At 29.7% G+C, this 21,272-nt stretch overlaps 1 protein-coding gene across 12 annotated transcripts in view; it reads right to left on the reverse strand.

Annotated features, from left to right (window-relative positions):
- Window positions 1–9,170: 9,170 nt before the first annotated feature.
- The window catches only part of LOC129315317 (putative disease resistance RPP13-like protein 1), a 40,354-nt gene continuing 28,252 nt past the window's right edge, over window positions 9,171–21,272 (reverse strand). For 7 of the 12 annotated variants that reach the window (XM_054958932.1, XM_054958928.1, XM_054958926.1 and 4 more), the window contains 3 exons: window positions 9,813–9,896; window positions 9,643–9,711; window positions 9,171–9,470 (listed from right to left, as the gene is read on the reverse strand). The gene's annotated coding sequence lies outside the window, so the exon portion shown is untranslated. Of the gene's footprint in view, window positions 9,471–9,642; window positions 9,712–9,812; window positions 9,897–16,323; window positions 16,718–16,903; window positions 16,975–17,091; window positions 17,161–17,601; window positions 17,744–17,850; window positions 17,959–19,407; window positions 21,037–21,272 lie in introns of those variants that run through there. The other 5 variants (XM_054958935.1, XM_054958933.1, XM_054958934.1 and 2 more) reach the window with 2 other exon arrangements.

Here is a 21,272-nt window from a genome sequence, read left to right on the forward strand (position 1 = left end):
AATTTAAGGGAATGTGTATGTGTATCCTATGCTTATGATACAATCTCTCCTAACAAACAAGTCATTCAGTAAAAACATTTGAAAATCTTTATCCTGAATGCTTCAAACAAATTCCATGATAGTACCATCAAATCACAAATCTTCTTGTCTAGCTTACTCAAATATTTATAAAGAGTGCAGAAAGAGTGCAGAGGACACAGAAGTCTCAAAATGATCAATTAATTTAAGTTAGGTCTTAAGTGTTAAATTTTAAAAATTTATAACTCAATTTCTCAATTTTATAATTTTGTTGTAATAAATTTACAACTTGTATTTCAAATTTTAATAGAGAAAATAAATTTTTTATTTTTCAACCATGTTACAATTTAAAAATTAAGTTGTAAATTCATCACAATGTAATTATAAAATTAAAAGATTGAGTTGTAAATTAATTAATTCTTTTAAGACCTCTTTGTCATTCTTCCCAAAAATATTTGACGACATAGTAAGTAATGAAAATTTATTAATATAATTAACAATTCAGTTGAAATCCTTCCAAACATGTTTGCTTACCCTTAGAGAAATTTCCATTGCAAGCCATAGGAAACGAACGTTATTAATTTTAAAAAGCAAGTGCCCCCCTATAAACCAAAGTTGCTTAGATTAAAGAACTTAGATGCTGTGGGATACTCGCGTAGAGGGTAAGTTGAATGATTGTATTAACATTATAGGAAGCTGATCTGATTTTGATGAGCTAATGGATCTTTTGAATTTGTGCCCGTTTGGATTGGAGTTTAACAAAGAAGATTATAGATAACCATGATTTTTAAGTGACATTAATTAAAAGTGATGTGGATAAATCATAAATTTTGCTTTGATTTTTTTAAAAGTGATTATGAGAAAGTTAGTTCTGCTTAGATTGTATTCATCAAAATCACGTTTGGATATATAATTACCTAAAAGTATGAGTTATATAAAGTTGTTTACTTTTCTATAATTATTATTATCAAATATAATTTAATAAGAACCCAATCGTGATTTTTTAAACACAAAAGCACCTCCTAGTAGCTTCTACTTAACATGCGGCAAAGAATATAAGGGTGTGTTTGTATTAAAAATTTTAAAATTGATGTTAGAATTAACTGAGGTTAGCAAACTGAGGTTGGAAGAAATATATATGATTTTAACATGATTTATGTTTGGATATCTTTTTTCAGAAGTCAGTTAAATGAACTAAAATTTGTTTGGGTGATTTGATTCAAAAATCAGTTGAGATATATAATGACAAAAATAGACATCAATTTTTTTTCTATATATTTTTGTAACTAATATGATATTTTTAGGAAAGAATATTAAACTTACAATTAAATTTTTCAGAAAGGTAACATTAAATTATACAATTTTATTCTTTAAAAGTTAGAATTAAAAAAATCTAAGATAAATGACATATTAATTTTTTTTTAAATTTTATAAATGTGTTGCACTGATTTTAAAAAATAAATTATATTGCTACTAACTTAAAAAAATTATTGTTTATGATTAGTTTTTTATTCCATTTAATTTAATCATAATTGATTTAATGATTCAATTTGTATAATCTCATATTTCTTTTTCTTTTTATTTTTTCCTGAAGCCTTGTGCAAATACTTTACGGTAAGATGAGAGATTGAGGAAGCCAAGAGATATCATGTAAGGACAAGAAAGAGAAAACCCACAAACAATGAATGCTAACTTTACTTTCCCACGTTACGTTGCTTTAGAAGCTACATTTTGTAGCTTCAGTTCTAACACTCATTTCTTTCCCAATGCTCTTTACAAAATTTTTATAGCCAAACAAGAATAAAATTTTTATAATGAGCTTTTAACACCTCAACTGAGGTTTTGATTATCTAAATCTTAGTTACATATTTATCCAAACATGCACTAAATCATGATTGACTGGGGTTTTCAAAAAGTTATATAAGCAGCACAAATGAGTTTCATAATCACTTATATGACTTTAAATGAGATTATGCAGGCTTTCATTGCATAGAACGTCATGTTGAGGTGCTTATTGTATAACATCTTGAGTTTTCAAATTTTAAAATTTTAAGTGTTTAGAAGGATAAATTGGTAAATCATTAATCAGCCTTGGAAGAAGGTTAATTTGGAGTTTGAGCAGATTAAGGCACAAAAAGAGGCCCAAATAGTTTTGAGTCTCATTGTGCCATCCATCATGGCAAATGGGCAAAAATCTAATTATATCAGATATGCGCCCAAGCTGAAACAAAAGAGGAGGGAAGAAAAAAAAATGTGAGAGGCGATGGAGGAGGACTTGGCATCTGTTAGGGCTTAATTTTAAAAGCATTTTAGAGACATTTTAAACAAGATTCATCTTTGAGCTAGTAAGCTACCTCTCCCTTTCCTTTCTCATTTATGCAAAATTCAAGAGTTTTGGGATAATGTGGGGCTTGATTTTGATTTCCTTAAGTTATAACTGAACCCATTGATTATGTTAAGGTTTTGGGAAGTTAAATAAAGCTTCAAAGCCTAGGTTTATAAATTTTGTAGTGATTTAAAATTTTTGGTTAGAATTTGGATGAACCTTAAGTAAAATTTAGGAGTTGTGAAATAATGTAAGTAAATGATTGGTGTTATTAGTGTGTTTGAGCATTAAATGAAATTAATAGAGTGTGTTGAAAATATTGATAGTGTTATAATGAGATTTTGAATATAGTGGGCACTCAAAATTTAGTGATTAAGGGGTTTAATTAGAGTGATAACTGATAATTAGCGCTTAATTGTGTAGATTAAATTTTCATTAATTATGCTTATTTCAATATTATCCTTCCTTTCTTATTATATTTTCTCTATCTATTTAGTGTTTTATAAATAAAGTTATTTTAAATGAATTATATTTGTGTTTCTTAAAAAAAAAGATTGTAAAGTTGTATTTAATGAAATTTGTTAACATACATAATTTTGTCAAAAATAATTTTATAAACTGACACTGAAGGAGTATATGTTAATCAAACAGAACATTGGTTGGGGAGGGGAAAAAAAATAAAAATGTCACATTTGTCATAGAAAAATGGGAACGATTTGAAATATATATTGTAACACACCAAATTTTTTTTAAATAATTTAACTCAATCATAATTGGGTTACAGCCACCCAACACATTTTAATATCAATAATTTTAATATAAAATATTTTATAATTGGCTTCAACTCACACACTATAACATTTCAGATAAATTTTTACCCCCCACATGCCATTAGGCTAAATCACATTTGTCCATCCTTATACTCCCAACAAGTAAACTAAATCACATTTGTCCATCCTTATACTCCCAACAAGTAAAATAAGCAATTTAGTCAATTTTCAACACAAGCCAGTTATTTGGCCTTATAATCATGCCATTTTAACCAATCCAAAGTAAATCAAATAATAAAATTACAATCATCCAAATTGTACCAAAAATAGAAATAGTTTGAAAGGCATGATTACATTTATATATTCATATAATTGATAATAAACAAAAAGCCCTAATATTGGCAATATAACACATTATAAATCATAAATCAAATATCCAAAAGAGACAATGGATCTATGCCACTAAGCCTCTTGGACTCCTCCACGTGTCACTCGTTGCTCTTCTCCTGAAAATTGTTAACCACATAATGAGACTCAAAAGTCCCAGTAACTAAAGCTAATTTATGATAGTGTATACAAACAGTTAAGTGTGTGCTTACTAAGTGAGAATTAAAAATAATATAATTCCAACAAATATAAAAAATATTACAATATACACAAACAACCATCCTTATATCCCTCCATTAACCTCGAGCCGTAGCCTTCACTCGGTGCTAAATTACCCGGCTAAAGGTAGATTAGCCCGAGCCCTTACAAGCCACCTATTGAGATCTAATAGGAGCATACCACGTGGCACATAAATACAACAACAATAGCAAGTCTCCCAACACCTCCCACAATAATTAAACAAATTCATAATAATATTGCACAATTATACAATATTACAAAATTCATAATTTTCTCAATAATCACCTAATTAACATGAAGTAACACTAATCACAAATTAAAAGCATGGTTACCTTGTGGCTTTTTCAATAAATTATTCCTTAAAATTTCTCTCTCACCACAATTTTCACCAGTAATACAATCTACAAATAACATATTATTTATAAATATTAGTTTCAATTTTTGAAACTAATAAATAATTCTAATAATAGAATTAAAAATATAATATAATTCCTAATCTCAATCTTAATACAAATCTAGAGTTAATACTATTAAGTAAAATTTTTAACTCCTCTTTTAATTATCAATAAACATTAATAATCTAAAAATTAACTTCTAAACTAATTTCTATTATCAAAATTTTCTTTTTATTTCATAAATTCATACCTAAAATATTCAAAAATTAAAAATTGAGTCTCTAGCTTAGAATCATAATCCTATAGCCATAATAATTCATTTCTCATCCCAAATAATCATTTAAACCTCAATAAATCAACATATATTTTCAGATCTAGTTTAGAATTTGATCCATAAGCCACAAATTTAAAGATCATCAACAAATTTATACTCTAAAACATTTATTATACTACTGACAACCTCAAAAACTATATTTATTCAACATAAATTCATCCCTCTTCTAGATCTTAAATTTTCTACCACTACAAACTCAGAAACTAAAGAAGAAGGATGACTAAGAAACATTTTTAGAACACTTACTTAGTCTTAAAAAGCTTAAAATTATACCCTAAATATCCTATTAAAAACTCTTACCTTAAAAATTTAGATATTTTGCACCGAGGAATCGCGTTCTCTCCGCCTCAGCTCGCGCACAGGAAAAGAATTTAAGAAACAAAAGGAAATGGATGAGTTTTTATAAAAATTCAGTGGGTCCCATATTTTTTTTATTATTTCTTCTTTCCTCTCTCTCCCTTTTTTTATTATTATTATATATACGTAATGATTGAAGCACGCGGCGCCGAAAGCAAACTCCTTCTTCTTCTTCTTCTTCCCTTTTTTTTTTATTCACACCTTTTCTCTTTTTTTTATAATAATAATAATTTAATAATATTTTTAATTAATTAATTAATAATTTTTTTAAAAAAATTTTAATTTAGAATTATATCCTAAGTTAGATTTAATAATTATTTTCTACTAATTTGCTTACCTCTAAATATTTTTCAAAATTTCTATTAATCAAAATTAACTATTAAAATTTAAATTGGGATGTTACATATATGGAAGAGGTTGGGAGGTAGAATTATGATTACTCCACATCTATTTGTCAGAAATAAATGTATAGGAGTTTTTTTTAGCCTAAATATAATTAATAAACAACTACTCACCGTTCCTTATTAGATTAGCATAATTAAACTCGCTTCATTAAAATACGCAGCCACTATATCAAACAATTCATAAGGGCATTTTAGAAAAGAAAAATAAAGAAAAAATTATGTTAGGTTTTGTGAAAACAACTTATTTAAAATTAAATTCCGTGAAATTCAAAAATCATAGATAGGTCTTTTAAGACCTGAGTATAATTTAAAAGTAGGGTAAAAAGACAATATTATCCTCACTTATTAGGTTACAATGACAAAAATGTCCCTCTACCTAAATTAAATAGTAAGCTCACTGTCTTCATTAGTCCACCGCATAACCGCTCGCTTTGCATTGCTCTACCATTTACATTCTTCTCTTCATCAATCCACATATTATATTGCTCGCTCTCTTCTTGGAATTGTATGTTAAGGAAAAATTCATGATCTATCATCATCATCATCATCACGATCAATTGTGATCGATTTACTCTTATACTTGCTTTACATGCTAAAGGCTTTATCTGAATCAACTAGTAATATTTAATCATTCAATTTAAGTTTCATTGTTTTAAGTTTCATTGTCCAGTATTTAGACTTCTCACAAAAGTCACTACATACATGGCTATGGAAAAGAGATATGACAGTTTGTAAAATTGTTTGAATATCTGTAAGTAAATTAAGAAGTTCTAGTAATTATAAAATATCAAATAGGACTTGTAAATTAAGAAATTTTACTCATAAATTATGAATTTAAAATTATAATTGGATGGTAAATACAATTTTAGTCTACTGATTATAAAACACAAAATATATAGGACTTGTGAATTAAAATGTTTTACTCATAAATTATGAAACTATAGTCATAAATGAATGGTAAATACAATTTCAATCTACTATTTATAAAACATGAAATAGAACTTATGAATCAAGAAGTTTTACAGGTAAATTTTGAAGTTACAATTATAAATGAATGGTAAATATAATTTCAATCTACTGTTTATAAATATAAAATAGGACTTGTGAATCAAGAAGTTTTACAAGTAAATTTTGAAGTTACAATTATAAATGAATGGTAAATATAATTTTAATCTACTGTTTATAAAATATAAAATAGGACTTGTGAATCAAGAAGTTTTACTCCTAAATTCTAAAGTTATAGTTTTAAATGAATGGTAATCATTCCACTATTTACAAAACACAAAATAGTACTTATGAATTAATAAGTTCTACTTATAAATTATAAAGTTACAGTTATAAGTAAAATATAAATATACTTTTAGTCTACTGTTTATAAAACACAAAATAAAATTTATGAATTAAGAAGTTTTACTCATAAATTTTGAAGTTATAGTTGTAAATGAATGGTAAATCACTAAAAAAAAAAGTGGATTAGTGACAGAAAATTCCATCACGAATCAATATAAAATCCATTACTAAATGGGTTAGTGATGGAATTAGCAATGAAATAATTCTGTCGGTAAAAACATTGTCACTAATTTGTTAGTGACAAAACTTAAAATTTTGTCACTAATTAGTGACGAAACTAGTGACGAAATTGTAATTCCATCGCTAATTAGTGATGAAAATTTTTTATCACTGAACAAGGATAAGCTATTCCAATTCTATGATAGAATGCATTCCGTTTCTAAATCCATCACAAATGAAAATTCTATAAAAAGTCATCATTGCCACTAGTGGGCTAGTGCCACCTCATCACCATGTCACTGTCACATCGTCGCCACGCCACCATGTAATCTCCACGTCATATATTAACTTTAAATGTGCCTTGGCTAATTTCAAACTCATAACTTCACATCTTTGTGAGCCTTTGCGTCCAACCTTATTGCCAGTTGAACTGAAGGAAATTTTTAGTCTTTAATTGATAAATTAAATATATAATATTTAACTATCCACACACACACATATCAATAAATATATAATTTAAATATATTTTATTTTATTTAACATTATTTTTATTTATCAACAAAATAAATTAAATTTTTATATAATGCTCTTTCTGTTTAAAAATGTAAGGCATTTTTAATCGAATCTCACCCCCAATAAAGTAGTTACCTATTTTCAAACTAACCATATCTTTTTATATTTACCCTTATTAAACACCTTGCAATAAATAGGGGCATTTTTAAAAAAAAGATAATGATTACACCTCAAAAGATTAAAAATACCTTATATTTTTTAATGGAAGGAATACTTATTTTAAATTATATTATAATTTTAAAAATTATTTTTATAAAAAATTTAATATTAAAATGAACAAATACTTTATTATCACTATATATTTGATTATAATTTTTATAATATATAACATTTTATATTTGTAAATTATTTTTTAAAATATTTTTTATTTTAAATAATAATAATTAAGTATGTTACTATGTTATCAAAAAAATAATTAAATATATAATTTAAATTATTACAATCATTATTAATATCTAAATAATTTAAAATAATAAATTATAATTACAAAGGTTTGCGACAAAATTTTCCATCGCAAATGCTATCACACAATGAGAATAATGTATCCTAAAAATTAACGATGGGCATTTCCATCAAAAAATTCCGTCGCTAAATTATTTCTAATGGTTTAGCAATAGAATAGTGACAAAATTTTTAGTGACGGAACATTCCGTCACTAAATGTTGTCGGCAAAATTATTTTTGATGGTTTACTGATAAAATAGCTATTGATTTTTTAGCGACAGTTCCATCACTAAATTTTGTCATTAAATTAGCGACGAAATAAATTTCTATTGCTAAATTCCGTTTCTAATTTGCTGTTAATTTTTTGTAGTGAATTACAATTTTAATTTATTGTTTATAAAACATGAAATAGGAATCATAAATTAATAAGTTCTACTTGTAAACTATGAAGTTACAGTTATAAGTGAATGATAAATATGATTTCATCCTACTATTTACAAAATACAAAATAAGACTTGTGAATTAAGAAGTTTTATCCATAAATTTTGAAGTTACAATTATAAATGAATGATAAATATAATTTTAGTTTACTATTTATAAAACATGAAAAATGACTTATAAATTAAGAAGTTTTACTCATAAATTAAAAAGTTATAGTTGTAAGTGAATAATAAATACAGTTTCAAACTATTATTCCTTCCGTTTCTATTTGTAAGAGAAGCAAAACTTTGTTAGTAAGAAGAAGCCTTTTATTTTCATTTAAATTACATTTTCTTAATTTCTTCCTTCCAATGTTTGGTTTCGTATTCTAGTTTTGTTTTATTAGCGCACCCGTGAGCTAAAGAATTTTTTTCCCCGGAAAGGATTACTTGTCCCGACGATGTTCATGTTGTTCCCTCTTATCATTAATATTTTTAATAAAAAATTGAGTCATAAAATATATATACATATCCATGATTTATTATGTATGCACACATTTCTAGACACATATTTAAATAATATCAAAAGAACTAGTTAATTCAAGTTAAGTTTCAAGTACCAAGTTTTAAAAATTTACAACTTAATCTTTTAATTTTACAATTACATTATGATAAATTTATAATTTATTTTTTAAATTTTAATATGATTGAAGAATAAAAAAATTTATTTTTTCTGTTAAAGTTTGGAATATAAGTTGGAAATTTATCACAATAGAATTATACATTTGATAAAATTTAATACTTGAAATCTAACTTGAATTAATTGATTCTTTTGATACCTCTCTATCATTCTTCCGAAAAGCACAGAAATTTATGATAAAAAATTAACTATTATTTTTTAAATAAAAAATAAAATTCTACAACATACACCAAAATAATAACAAAGTAATGCGGAAGAAAAAATTTGCATCTCTCTCTTTAATAATTCGCTAAAATAAGCAAGAAATAGGAACTTATACTTTCCTTATATTCTTCTGTAATATAAATCCAAGCTAGAAATATTGAAATACAAGGAATTCTATCTATGTGACAAAAAATTAATAAATTAATAAACTTAAAATTTGTTAAACACACATTAATTTCTCTATGGATTATCCATCATGATCATGATCATCATCGTCTATACATATCATCAAGCGGATCTTGGAAGGTGATTTCTGTCAAACATGTCTGCAGAATCAGAGTGAAGTTGCTCATTGCCCAATCTGGCCGTCAAGAAAGCATAAAGCTGCAATCTGCCAAAACATGGAGATGAAATAAAACCAAAGTAAAAATTTGCAGGCATTTGAATCAGAAAATATTTACTAAAATGTGCGTGCTGATGCCTGATAGATCATAGCATATAAAATATTATCCATCATATGAAGTAATAATTACTCTTGGAAGAAAGCAAAGAACAAAACTTACTTTCAAATAGAGTGATTCTCTTTTCTCTTCCATGCATTTTGCGAATCAGATTGGTACTTTTGGCCTAGTCTAGCCACAATGGGAAAAGCAAAAAGATTTCTCAATATATATATATATATATGAGAGAATCATCAAATGACCTTTCAAATCATTTTGGATCGGACACTCACTCGAAGTAGTGGCTGATATTATTGTATCATTATCAATCTGATCTACTTGAAGGTTGACAACTTTTCCCTGACTTCTCCATTGCACTGTATAAAAAAAAAAAAAGCAGATTAATGAAATTAGATAGAAAAAATAAGATATAAACAAAGTTTTAAGATCTCACTCATTCTTTTAAATTATATCTCCTAATGTTAAGTAATTATATCTATTTTCACTTAAAAAAAAACTTAGGATTCTCATGCTTCAGAGAATCCGTAAAAGCTTCAAAAACAATTAGCGGCAAGAAAATAGAAATAGTGCTAGAGAGAGTGATATTCTTATCAATGATCAAAATATGCAAAGAATTAAAGCTTTTTTTTTTTGGGTCTCAAAGAATCATATGAAAGGAAATGTAATGTAAATAAACCTCATTTAAAAAAGGTAAACCTATAGGTTACAACTTTGAAGATGTTAAAGTACTAAAAGCTATAGGTGACGCATTGCATTACCAATGTCTATCATCCCCACATATCATCAAGTTGATCTAGGAAGATGATTTCTGAGAAACAGAACAGGTGTGAAGCTGCTCATTGCCCAAGATAAAACAAAACTTGCTTCTAACTCAAGTGCGATTATTTTTGCCCCTTTTTCTAGCCACAAAGATAAAGATTTATAAGTATATATCAGAAAAGAAAACATGAGAAACAACAATGATCAACCAATGAGCCTTTCAAAACATTTTGGATTGGAAACTCACTTTGTAGTAGTAGCTAATATTCCACTTTTCACTTTAAGAAATTTGAGGATCTTCACAGTTTAGAAATCCATACTTCTTGTTTTGAGGTAAATATTTCAAACACACCTGAAATAAAATAGAAACAGTGTGAAAGAAAAAGTTGATATTTATAGTGCATGATCATGATTTCATTCCTTCTGGTTCGGACAAAGAGGCTTAAATTCAGTTTCTCTTCATTTTGAAGCTTTTATTTAGCATTTTAGGATTATTAGAAAAAAAAATGCAACACATGAATTTCTCCATATATATATATATATATATATATAACACTATAGCTTCATCACAATATTCACCACGTATGAATGCAATGACAAATACAACATGCATTTGAGAAAATGGTAAAGTAGTGAGTGACAAGCAAGCAACGTGCAATTATTGATATTGCATTTTCTTTGCTATATAACACAATATCATTCTCTTCTCTATTAAATTACTATTATATGAAGTTCTTTTCTCAATGCACGGCGCTATACCATTTGATTAGTGTGAAGGGTAGAAGGCAAAATCTGTAAAGCCTGAATATCAGAGAAAATATAATCTTTTTTTGGAAACAAAAGTTAATTAAAATTTTGAAGACAACGAATGCATACATATACATGTCAAGAAAGAACCCTCACTTCTAACCATGTGCAATATTATGTTAATAAATGAAAAATATTCATGAAGAATCATAGACTTTTTTTTTCTCCTTGGAACATTTTATCCAAAAATATCAAAGGAAAAGAAGGGGAATAGAAGCAGAGCAAAAGAAAAAAGGAGCGGATATATACCTTAAGAGTGGTGGAAAGAAACTCCAATAATTGGTCCACTTGTCCTTCATAAACTTAAGTTTGTGAAATACCATCAATATAAATGTGAGGAATGTGAGCAATTTTTGCCCAGTCTTCACCTTTCAGTTTCTGGCACCGTTCCTTAAGCAATGGACAATCTCCCCAAATTTCAAGTCTAGAAACGGAACTAGGGAGGCCCTCCTTGGACAAGCATTGGAGTCTTTGACAATCTTCAAGATTTAATTCTTGGAGAGAGGACAATTGGCAAAGACCCTTATAGTCTAATGTTATGAGATTGGAACATTTACTGATGGCAAGAGTATTAAGAGAAGGTGGAAGCAACTACGGTTTAGGTAGAGACTCCACCACATCATCTGAAATGAACAAGGACTTTAGAAAAGTATGATTGTGCAAACCCAATTCCATTCGACCTACAACAACTTTTGGGCATTTCATGATATGAAGACACCAAAGTTTTGATGGCAAACCCCCCTCTACAAATGATTCCATTTCTGGACAATCATTTATTAATAGACTAGAAAGAGACGGAGTAAAAATGTTCATACAATCATGCAGTGATTTCAAATTCCCTAAATGTTGGAGCCTACACTTTTGTAGCTTAGGGGCAGAAAATCCCCCTTCCTAAAATGATACAATTTTTGGACACTTCACAATTTCCAAGTGTAAAAGTCTTGTTGGGTCATGCATGCTTCCCTCTGAAATAGAAATCATTTCTAGATTATCACACCCTTCAAGATACAGCCACTCAAGTGCAGGGAATAGATCCAAAGCCAAGTTCTTAAGAGACCCACAACTTCTTTCTAATCATATTTTACGAAGTGAGTCATAATGTTGCTGCTATGAGAAATCCAAATTCTGACATTCACAAATGTCCATCTTTTCAATGCAGTTGATAGAAATAATGTGCTCAATCTTTTCAAGCAAACTTGCATTCGTGCATGGTCCATGAAAGCAAAGTTCTTTTAGAGTCGAAGGAATATATTCCAACTGCACATTCTCACATTTTCTAAGAGTCAACCTTTGAATCGTTGGAGCCCATGGAACTAAAGCTATAAGTTCTTGGCAATCTTCAATAATGAGATTTTCTAAACAAGGAAGTTGAGCAGGCAACTTATCTTTCAGCTTTGAACAATTTCTTATAAGAAGCTTTTTAAGGTAAGGGAAGGCTCTTGAAGCAGTTGGACAATCCCATCCCTCCCAATTCAACATTTTCTCAAACTTCAATATTTCAAGAGATCTAAACGAAACAACAATACTTCCATGAAATTCAACACCTATAGATACAATGCCATCCAACCCTTGAATGGACAATGACTTAAGAGACGGCAAAAGACCCAATGATGGCAAATAATAACAATATCTGCAATATTGCAATGAGAGTGACACTATATTGAACAACGTGTTATCAAAAAACCAATCTGGAAACCTTGTACCACCGCAGTAGTTGATTGATAGTTTCTTCAAGTTTTGGTGAGGTTGGAGTTTTTCTAGCACATCCCTTTCATTTTGGAAATCATCATTATTATTTTTACTCCATTGCAAGCTTAACTCCTCAAGGTATTTTTTACCTTTCAAGTTTGTAGCTAAGGCATCCAATCCATGAACTACATTCTGCAGCCCACAAATAGAAAGTTTTCTTCAAAGATTGAGTTCACCTAACTGTTTAATGCTAGATTTAGTACACTTGCCCACATAAAATGGCGTTAAAAGAACTAGGAGATTTTTCAACTCTCCCAACTTTGGTGGAATCTTTTTTAATATGTTGTCTTGTAAGTCCAGATGACGTAGACATCTTAATTTATGCAAATCCGAAGGTAGCTCTTCCAAATATGCACAACTGTTCAGCTTTAATGTTTGTAGATTACACAGAAGACATATTGCCTCAGGTAGTCTCTTTATTCTGCTACAGGATAGGTCAAGGTACCATAAATGTATGAGATTTCTTATGGAATCAGGTAACTCCACAACATAAATATTGTTACATAGAGATAAAAATCGCAAACATTTACACTTTGACAATTGATCAAGTGTTATGTTGCTCCAAGTCCAACTAAAATATTGATAAGATCCAAGAGGCATGAATGTTCGTAGTTTTCTAATTTTGTGTAGGTACCCAAATTGTATGAATTTATTATACCCTGGCACTAAAAAGATAAGTGACGAGTTTTTTCTGAAATATTCAGCACTCCTTCATCCTCTTGCCTTGAACAAAATTCTCCATATACAAAATTTCTCAAATCATTAAGAAGGTCATGCATAACAAAATGTGTTTCGTTTTGCATGGATTTTTGAAAAAAGACCTTGACACAAGTTCTTGGAAGCATTCATTGCCTACCTCTTTGATTGCCATATCCGGGTGTGAGACTTATAAGAAATCTTGAGCCATCCATAATAAAACTAACTCCTCCTTATTAAATTCATAATCTTTGGGGTATAATGAACAATAAGCAAAGCATCGCTTAAGATGAGAGGGCAGATGATGATAGCTCAATACCAAAGCAGGAAGAATATTTTTATATGAAATGTTCCATATCTCACTTGACAAAATGACATTCCATTCCTCCCAAGATAATTTCTTGTACAAGAGACTACCGATTGTTTTCAAGGCCAAAGGCAAGCCTTTGCACTTCTTAACAATCCTTCTACCAATTTCTTCAAGATGAACAATATTTGTTTAAGGATAGTAGTTGCGAAATGCATATTTAGTAAATAACATCCAACCATCTTCATCTGATAATTGACACGGGTGGTGTATTTGATCTGAGTGGGCAGCCAAAGCAACATTTTTATTATGTGAAGTGACAAGAATTCTACTTCCTATAGCCCCATCAATGAAAGGTGCTCGAAGAGCTTCTAATGATATATCATCTTCGCACTAAACATCATCAAGAACAATGAGGAATTTCTTCCTAGTGAACTTCTCCTTTAACTTATTTTGAAGCATATTTAAATCTTCTGTGTCATCATTAGATACCACTATTACCTTGAAAATAATTTTTGTTAGCCTCAGAACATCAAAGTCATCAAAAACACATACCCAAACTCTGACGTCAAATCCACTCTTCACTCGTAGATCATTATAGACCTTATAGTTTCATGTCCATATGATGATTCCCCATTCAATTCTCAAAAATGGTATTTGTAAAATGAACTTTATCAATTACCAATTTTCAATGTTTAACGTAGCGAGGTATCTATCTTCAAGCTGTAGTTTGTTAATGTGGATTGATTAATTATGTTGTGGGACTTGATTCACTTAAACTCTATTCAATGCCTAAAATTGACATCAATGTTTGGCTTCTTAATTGAAAAGGAGAAAAACTCAGTATTTAAAGTAATAAAGAAAAATGATGACCAATATATTTAATTTTTATTTCTTTCCTAGCTACTTTTATTGTTTTGTACTGTTTTTAGATCATTGGCTCTAATTTTAGACCTGCTTTTCTTCATTAATTTTCTTTTTCCGGGTTAAAGCTTTTCTTCATTAATGAAAAACAAAACTTTGTGAGTAAGAAGCCTCTTATTCTGTGAGGCTAATGTTGAACAGTTGGAAACCATGATGAAGACTCTAGAACTTTTCAATAACATGTCAAGACAAAAAGTAAGTATTGAAAAAACAAGTATTTTCTTTTCAAAGAACTTACCTCTTGTTGTGCAGGAGAACATTATTAAGCAGAGTGGATTTGCCAAAAAGATGCATTTGGCAAGCATATGGGATCAAGAGACACCAGAGGAAGGAATAAAAGGCAAAAATTCAACTTTTTGATTGAGAAAGTTTAAAGAAAGCTTAGCGGATGGAAAGCACAAACTCTTTCGCTGGCAAGAAAATTGACTCTTGTCCAATCTATCACTTCTCAAGTTCCCAATTATCATATGATACACAGCAAGGTACCAGTTGCTATTTGCAAAGAAATTGAGAAGACTCAATGCAATTTTATTTGGAACTCCAGCCAAGAGCAGAGACATGTTCATGCACTTAGTTGGAAGATCCTTTGTGAACCTAAAGAATATGGGAGCTACGGATTGCAAAGAATAGGAACAATGAATGAAGCTTTAATTTGCTTTGCAAATCCAGATACCCTGTGTGCTTCCCTATTGCGAGGTAAATAATTGAGGAAAGCTGACCTTACTAAAGGTGCCATAGCAAAGAATAATGATTTTGTATTTTGGAGGAATATTGTTGAATTGTGGCTCAGAGTTGTTCAATCCCTTCAATGGGACATACAGTATGGAAGTAGGGTTCATTTCCCACAAGATAAATGGCTGTGTAATAGAAGAGCCAACAAACAAATCCCTATGGAGATGATTGATAATTTGATATGAAAGTAGCAAATGCTGTTACTGATAAGGGAGAGTGGGATTTAAGTATGGTTTCCACCTATCTTTTATTTTCATTTAAATTACTTTCTCTGGTTCTATTTATAAGTCAAAGAGAGAAGAATTTTTAGTCCTATTTATAAGTCACATCATTAAATTTTCACTACAAATTTTTTCTTTTACCCTCAATTGAATGTTGAAGAGAGAAACTATGTTATTGAAGTATGTATATTTAATAGGGACAAATTTAAAAACTTATTAAATTTTAAAATTTTTTTATGCTAGTAAAACATGTTGAAAGTGACTTATAAATAAAACTAGATGAATATTTTTTTTTTCTTCCTTCCAATGTTTGGTTCAGTATTCTAGTTTTGTTTTATTAGCGCACCCGTGAGCTAATGAATTTTATTCTAGAAAAGATTAATTGTCCTTACTATGTTCGTGTTGTTCTCTCTTCTCATTAATATTTTTTTAATAAATAATTAACTCATGAAATATATGTTCATATGCATGATTTATTATGTATGCACGTATATATAAACACGTATTTAAATAAATATTATGTATGGTGCATGTGCGTGCATTATTTCTCAATACATGAGAACCGCAGCCTTTGGGAAGTACGGAAAATTATCATAGAAATATTAACTATCAATTTTTCTGTAATGAAAAAGAAAATTCTACGACATACACCAAAATAATGCCAAAGTAATGGGGATGAAAAAAATTACATCTATTCGCTGAATCAGCAAGAAATAGGTACTCATAATTTCCTTGTATTCTTCTGTAATATAAATCCAAGCTAGAAATACTGAAATACAAATAGTTATATCTATGTGAAAAAAATTAATAATTTTAAAAGTTGTTAAACGCATATTAATTTCTCCATGGAGTGTCCATCATGATCATCATCTATACGTGTCATCAAGCAGATCTTGGGAGATGATTTCTGTCAAATATGTCGGCAGAATAAGAGTGACGTTGCTCATTGCCCAATCTGGCCAAGAAAGCATAAACCTTCAATCTGCCAAAACATGGAGATAAATTAAAACAAAAGCAAACATTTGTAGACATTTGAATCAGAAAATATTTACTAAAATGTGTGTGCCGATAGATCATAACATATAAAACATTTTTTCGTGAATTTTTATTGAATCCATCATATGAAGTAATAATTAGTCTAGGGAAAAAAAAATAGAACAAAACTTACTTTCAAGTAAAGTGATTCTCTTTTCTCTTCCATGCATGTTCTGAATCAGCATGGTACTTTTCGCCTGGTTGCTAGCCACAAAGGAAGGACAAAAAAAGATCTCTCAGCATATATATCAGAAAGAGAATACAAGAAGCAACAGGAATCATCAAATGAGCTTTTCAAACCATTTTGGATTGGACACTCACTTGAAGTAGTTGCTGATATTATTGTATCATTATCAATCCGATACTTGAAAGTTGACAGCTTTTCCCAGTCTTTTCCATTGCAGTATCAAAAAAAAAAAAGATTAATGAAAATGTATAGAAACAATAAGATATAAGTTTAGGATCTCACTCATTCTTTTAAACTAGATCTCCTAGTGTTAAGTAATTATACCTCTTTTCACTTTAAAAAACCTTGAGATTATCATGCTTCAAAGCATCCATACTTTTCATTATTCAGGTCAATGCTTCAAAAGCAATTACCAGCAAGAAAATAGAAATAGTGCTAGAGAAAGTGATATGTTTATCAGTGATTAAAGAATTAAAGCTTTTTTGGGTCTCAAAGAATCAGGGAGAATGTGAAGTAAATAAACCTCATTTAAAAAATGTAAAGCTGTAAGTTATTTCTCATTCTAATGCTCAAAGCTATAGGTTAGGACTATGAAGATGTTAAAGTACGTATTGGAGTGAATATCCAGTTACGCATCGTATTACCAATGTCTATCATCTATACATATCATCAAGTTGGATCTTGGAAGATGATTTCTGAGAAACGGAACATGTGTGAAGCTGCTCATTGCCCAAGATAGAACAACACTTGCTTCTAACTCAAGTGTGATGATTTTTGCCCCAGTTTCTAGCCACAAAAATGAAGATTTCTAAGTATATATCAGTAAATAAAACACAAGAAGCAACAATGATCAACCATTGAACCTTTCAAACCATTTTGGATTGGGAACTCACTTGCAGTAGCAGCAGCTGATATTTCTCTTTCACTTTAAGAAATTTGAGGATCTTCACAGTTCAGAGAATCCATACTTCTTGTTTTTCAGGTAAATGCTTCAAACACAGCTGCAATAAAAAAAAAAAAAAAAAACCGGTGTGAAAGAAAGTTGATATTTGTAGTACATTATCATGACTTCATTCCTTCTAGTTCAGACAAGGAGGCTTAAATTGAGCTTCTCTTCATTTTGAAGCTTTTATTTAGCATTTTAGGATTATTAGAAAAAAATGCAACATATGAATTTCTCCATATATAGATGTATATATGTGTGTGCATGTATATATATACTCCCTCTATTAAAAAATGTAAGGTATTTTTTGAGGAATTGGATGTTAAAAATGTAAGGTATTTTTAATCTTTTGAGGTGTAATCATTATTTTTTTCAAAAGCACCCCTATTGATGAATGACTTTATACTTATTATAGGATATTTAACAAGAGTAAATATAGAAAGATAGTGTTAGTAGAGTAAATAACTACTTTATTAGGGTTAAGATTCTATCAAAAATGCCTTACATTTTTTAATAAACATATGGCTTTCAATGGCTTTCAAAATACTGGACCAAATCAAACAGTTGTACCATCAACCGGTCTGGATTTTAGCTAAGTCAACATGAAAAAAACTATTTGGGGAGTTGGGCTACTTTGGATTGGCGACTAGATTGAAAACTGAGATCAAATCAAGAACCAAATCTGATTTTTAAAAAATCGGACTATTAAAAAAATACCATTTTTCTTTTTTTGTCAATTAAAAAAAAAACGATCAATTTTTTTAATCATTTGATGTTATATTATATCATTTTACTTGTTAAATCATAATAAACTTAAAATATTTGATTTTATTTTTAAGCTAAGTATCAAGTTCATATTTATTTTTTATATTTAGATTATTATATACATATATAATTTTTTAATTTAATTATTATGTCACGGGTTCAATCATTGGTCCAACTGATTGAATCATGTAGACCGTGCACTGTTAACCTTTTCGATTTAATATCCGATTTGGTTCTAAAAACATTAATGGCTTCATCACAATATTCACTACATACGAAGGCAATAACAAATAAAACATGCATTTGAGAAAATGGTAAAGTAGTGATTGACAAGCACGCAACTTGCAAATACTGATATTGCATTTTTTTCTCATTAAATTACTATTATATGAAGTTCTTTTCTCAATGCATGGCACTACCATTTGAGCAAAGAACTATGGTTTCTGTTGTGAAGGGCAGAAGGAAAAATCTGTAAAGCCTAAATATTAGAGAAAATATAATTATCTGTTTTTGGAAAACAAAACCTAATTAAAATTTTAAAGAGAAGGAATGTGTACATATACACGTGAACAAAGAACCTTCACTTTTAAACATGTGCAATAGTAAGTTAATAAATGAAAAATATTCATGAAGAATCGGAGTCTTTTATTTTTCCTTGGAACATATTATCCAAAAATATCAAAGGAAAGAAGGGGAATATGGAACAGAAGTAAAGCAAAAGAAAGAAAGAGCAGACATATACCTGAGAGCGGTGGCAAGAAACTCCAATGATTGGACCACTTGTCTTTCATAAACTCAAGTTTGTGAAACGCCATCAATATAAATGTGAGGAACGTGAGCAATTTTTGCCCAATCTTCACCTTTCAGTTTCTGCCACCGTTCTTTAAGTAGTAGACAATTTCCCCAAATTTCAATTCTACAAAGGGAACATGGAAGGCCCTCCTTGGGCAAGCATTGGAGTCTCAGATAGTCTTCAAGATTCAATTGTTGGAGAGAGGATAGTTGGCAAAAATCCTTATAATCTAACATTCTAAGATTGGAACATTTACTGATGGAAAGAGTAGTAAGAGAAGGTGGAAGCAATTATGGTTCAGGTAGAGACTCCACCATATCATCCGAAATGAACAAAGACTTTAGAGAGGCATGATTATGCAAACCCCATTCCATTCGACCTGCAATAAGTTTTGGGCATTTATTGATATGAAGATACCGAAGTTTTGATGGCAAACTCCCCTCTGGAAATGATTCCATTAATGGACAATCACTTATTTCTAGACTAGAAAGAGATGGAGCAAAAATGTTCATACATTCAGGCAATGATTTCAAATTCCCTAAATGTTTGAGCCAACACCTTTGTAGCTTAACGGCAAAAAACCCCCTTCGCCAAATGATACAACTTTTGGACACTTCATAATTTCCAAGTGTAAAAGACTTGTTGGGTCGTGCATGCTTCCCTCTGAAATAGAAATCATTTCTAGATTATCACACCCTTCAAGATACAGCCACTCAAGTGCAGGGAATAGATCCAAAGCCAAGTTCTTAAGAGACCCACAACTTCTTTCTAATCATATTTTACGAAGTGAGTCATAATGTTGCTGCTATGAGAAATCCAAATTCTGACATTCACAAATGTCCATCTTTTCAATGCAGTTGATAGAAATAATGTGCTCAATCTTTTCAAGCAAAGTTGTATTCGTGCATGGTCCATGAAAGCAGAGTTCTTTTAAGTCAAAGGAATATATTCCAACTGCACATTCCCATATTTTCTAAGAGTCAACCTTTAGATCATTAGAGCCCAAAGAACCAAAGCTACAAGTACTTGGCAATCTTCAATAATGAGATTTTCTAAACAAGGAAGTTGATCAGGCAACTTATCTTTCAACTTTGGACAATTTCTTATATGAAGCTTTTTAAGGAAAGGGAAGGCTCTTGAAGCAGTTGGACAATCCTATCCCTCCTAATTTAACATTTCCTCAAACTTCAATATTTCAAGAAATCCAAATGAAGCAATACTACTTCCATGAAATTCAGCACCCATAGATATAATGCCATCCAACCCTTTAATGAACAAAAATTTAAGAGATGGCAAATGACCCAATGATGGTAAATGGTAACAATATCTACAATATTGCAATGAGAGTGACACTATATTGGACAATGTGTTGTCAGCAAACTAGTCTGTAAACCTCATACCACCATAGTAGTTGATTGATAGTTTCTTCAAGTTTTGGTGAGGTTGGAGTTTTTCTAGCATATCCCTTTCATTTTGGGAATCATCATTATCATTTTCACTCCATTGCAGGATTAACTCCTCAAGGTATTTTTTTCCTTTCAAGTTTGCAGCTAAGGCATCCATTCCTTGAACCACATTCTGCAGCCCACAAATAGAAAGTTTTCTTTACAGATTAAGTTCACCTAACTGTTTGATGTTAGATTCAGTATACTTGCCCACATAAAATGGTGTTAGACAAACTTGGAGATTTTTCAACTCTCCCAACTTTAATGGAATCTTTTTCAATATGTTGTCTTGTAAGTCTAGATGACGCAGACTTTTTAATTTATGCAAATCCGAAGGCAACTCTTCCAAATACACACAACTATTCAGCT

The sequence above is a fragment of the Prosopis cineraria genome, unplaced genomic scaffold, assembly GCF_029017545.1.
Source record: "Prosopis cineraria cultivar Desert tree isolate PC_DT_omini unplaced genomic scaffold, ASM2901754v1 PC7, whole genome shotgun sequence".
Lineage (NCBI taxonomy): Eukaryota > Viridiplantae > Streptophyta > Magnoliopsida > Fabales > Fabaceae > Prosopis > Prosopis cineraria.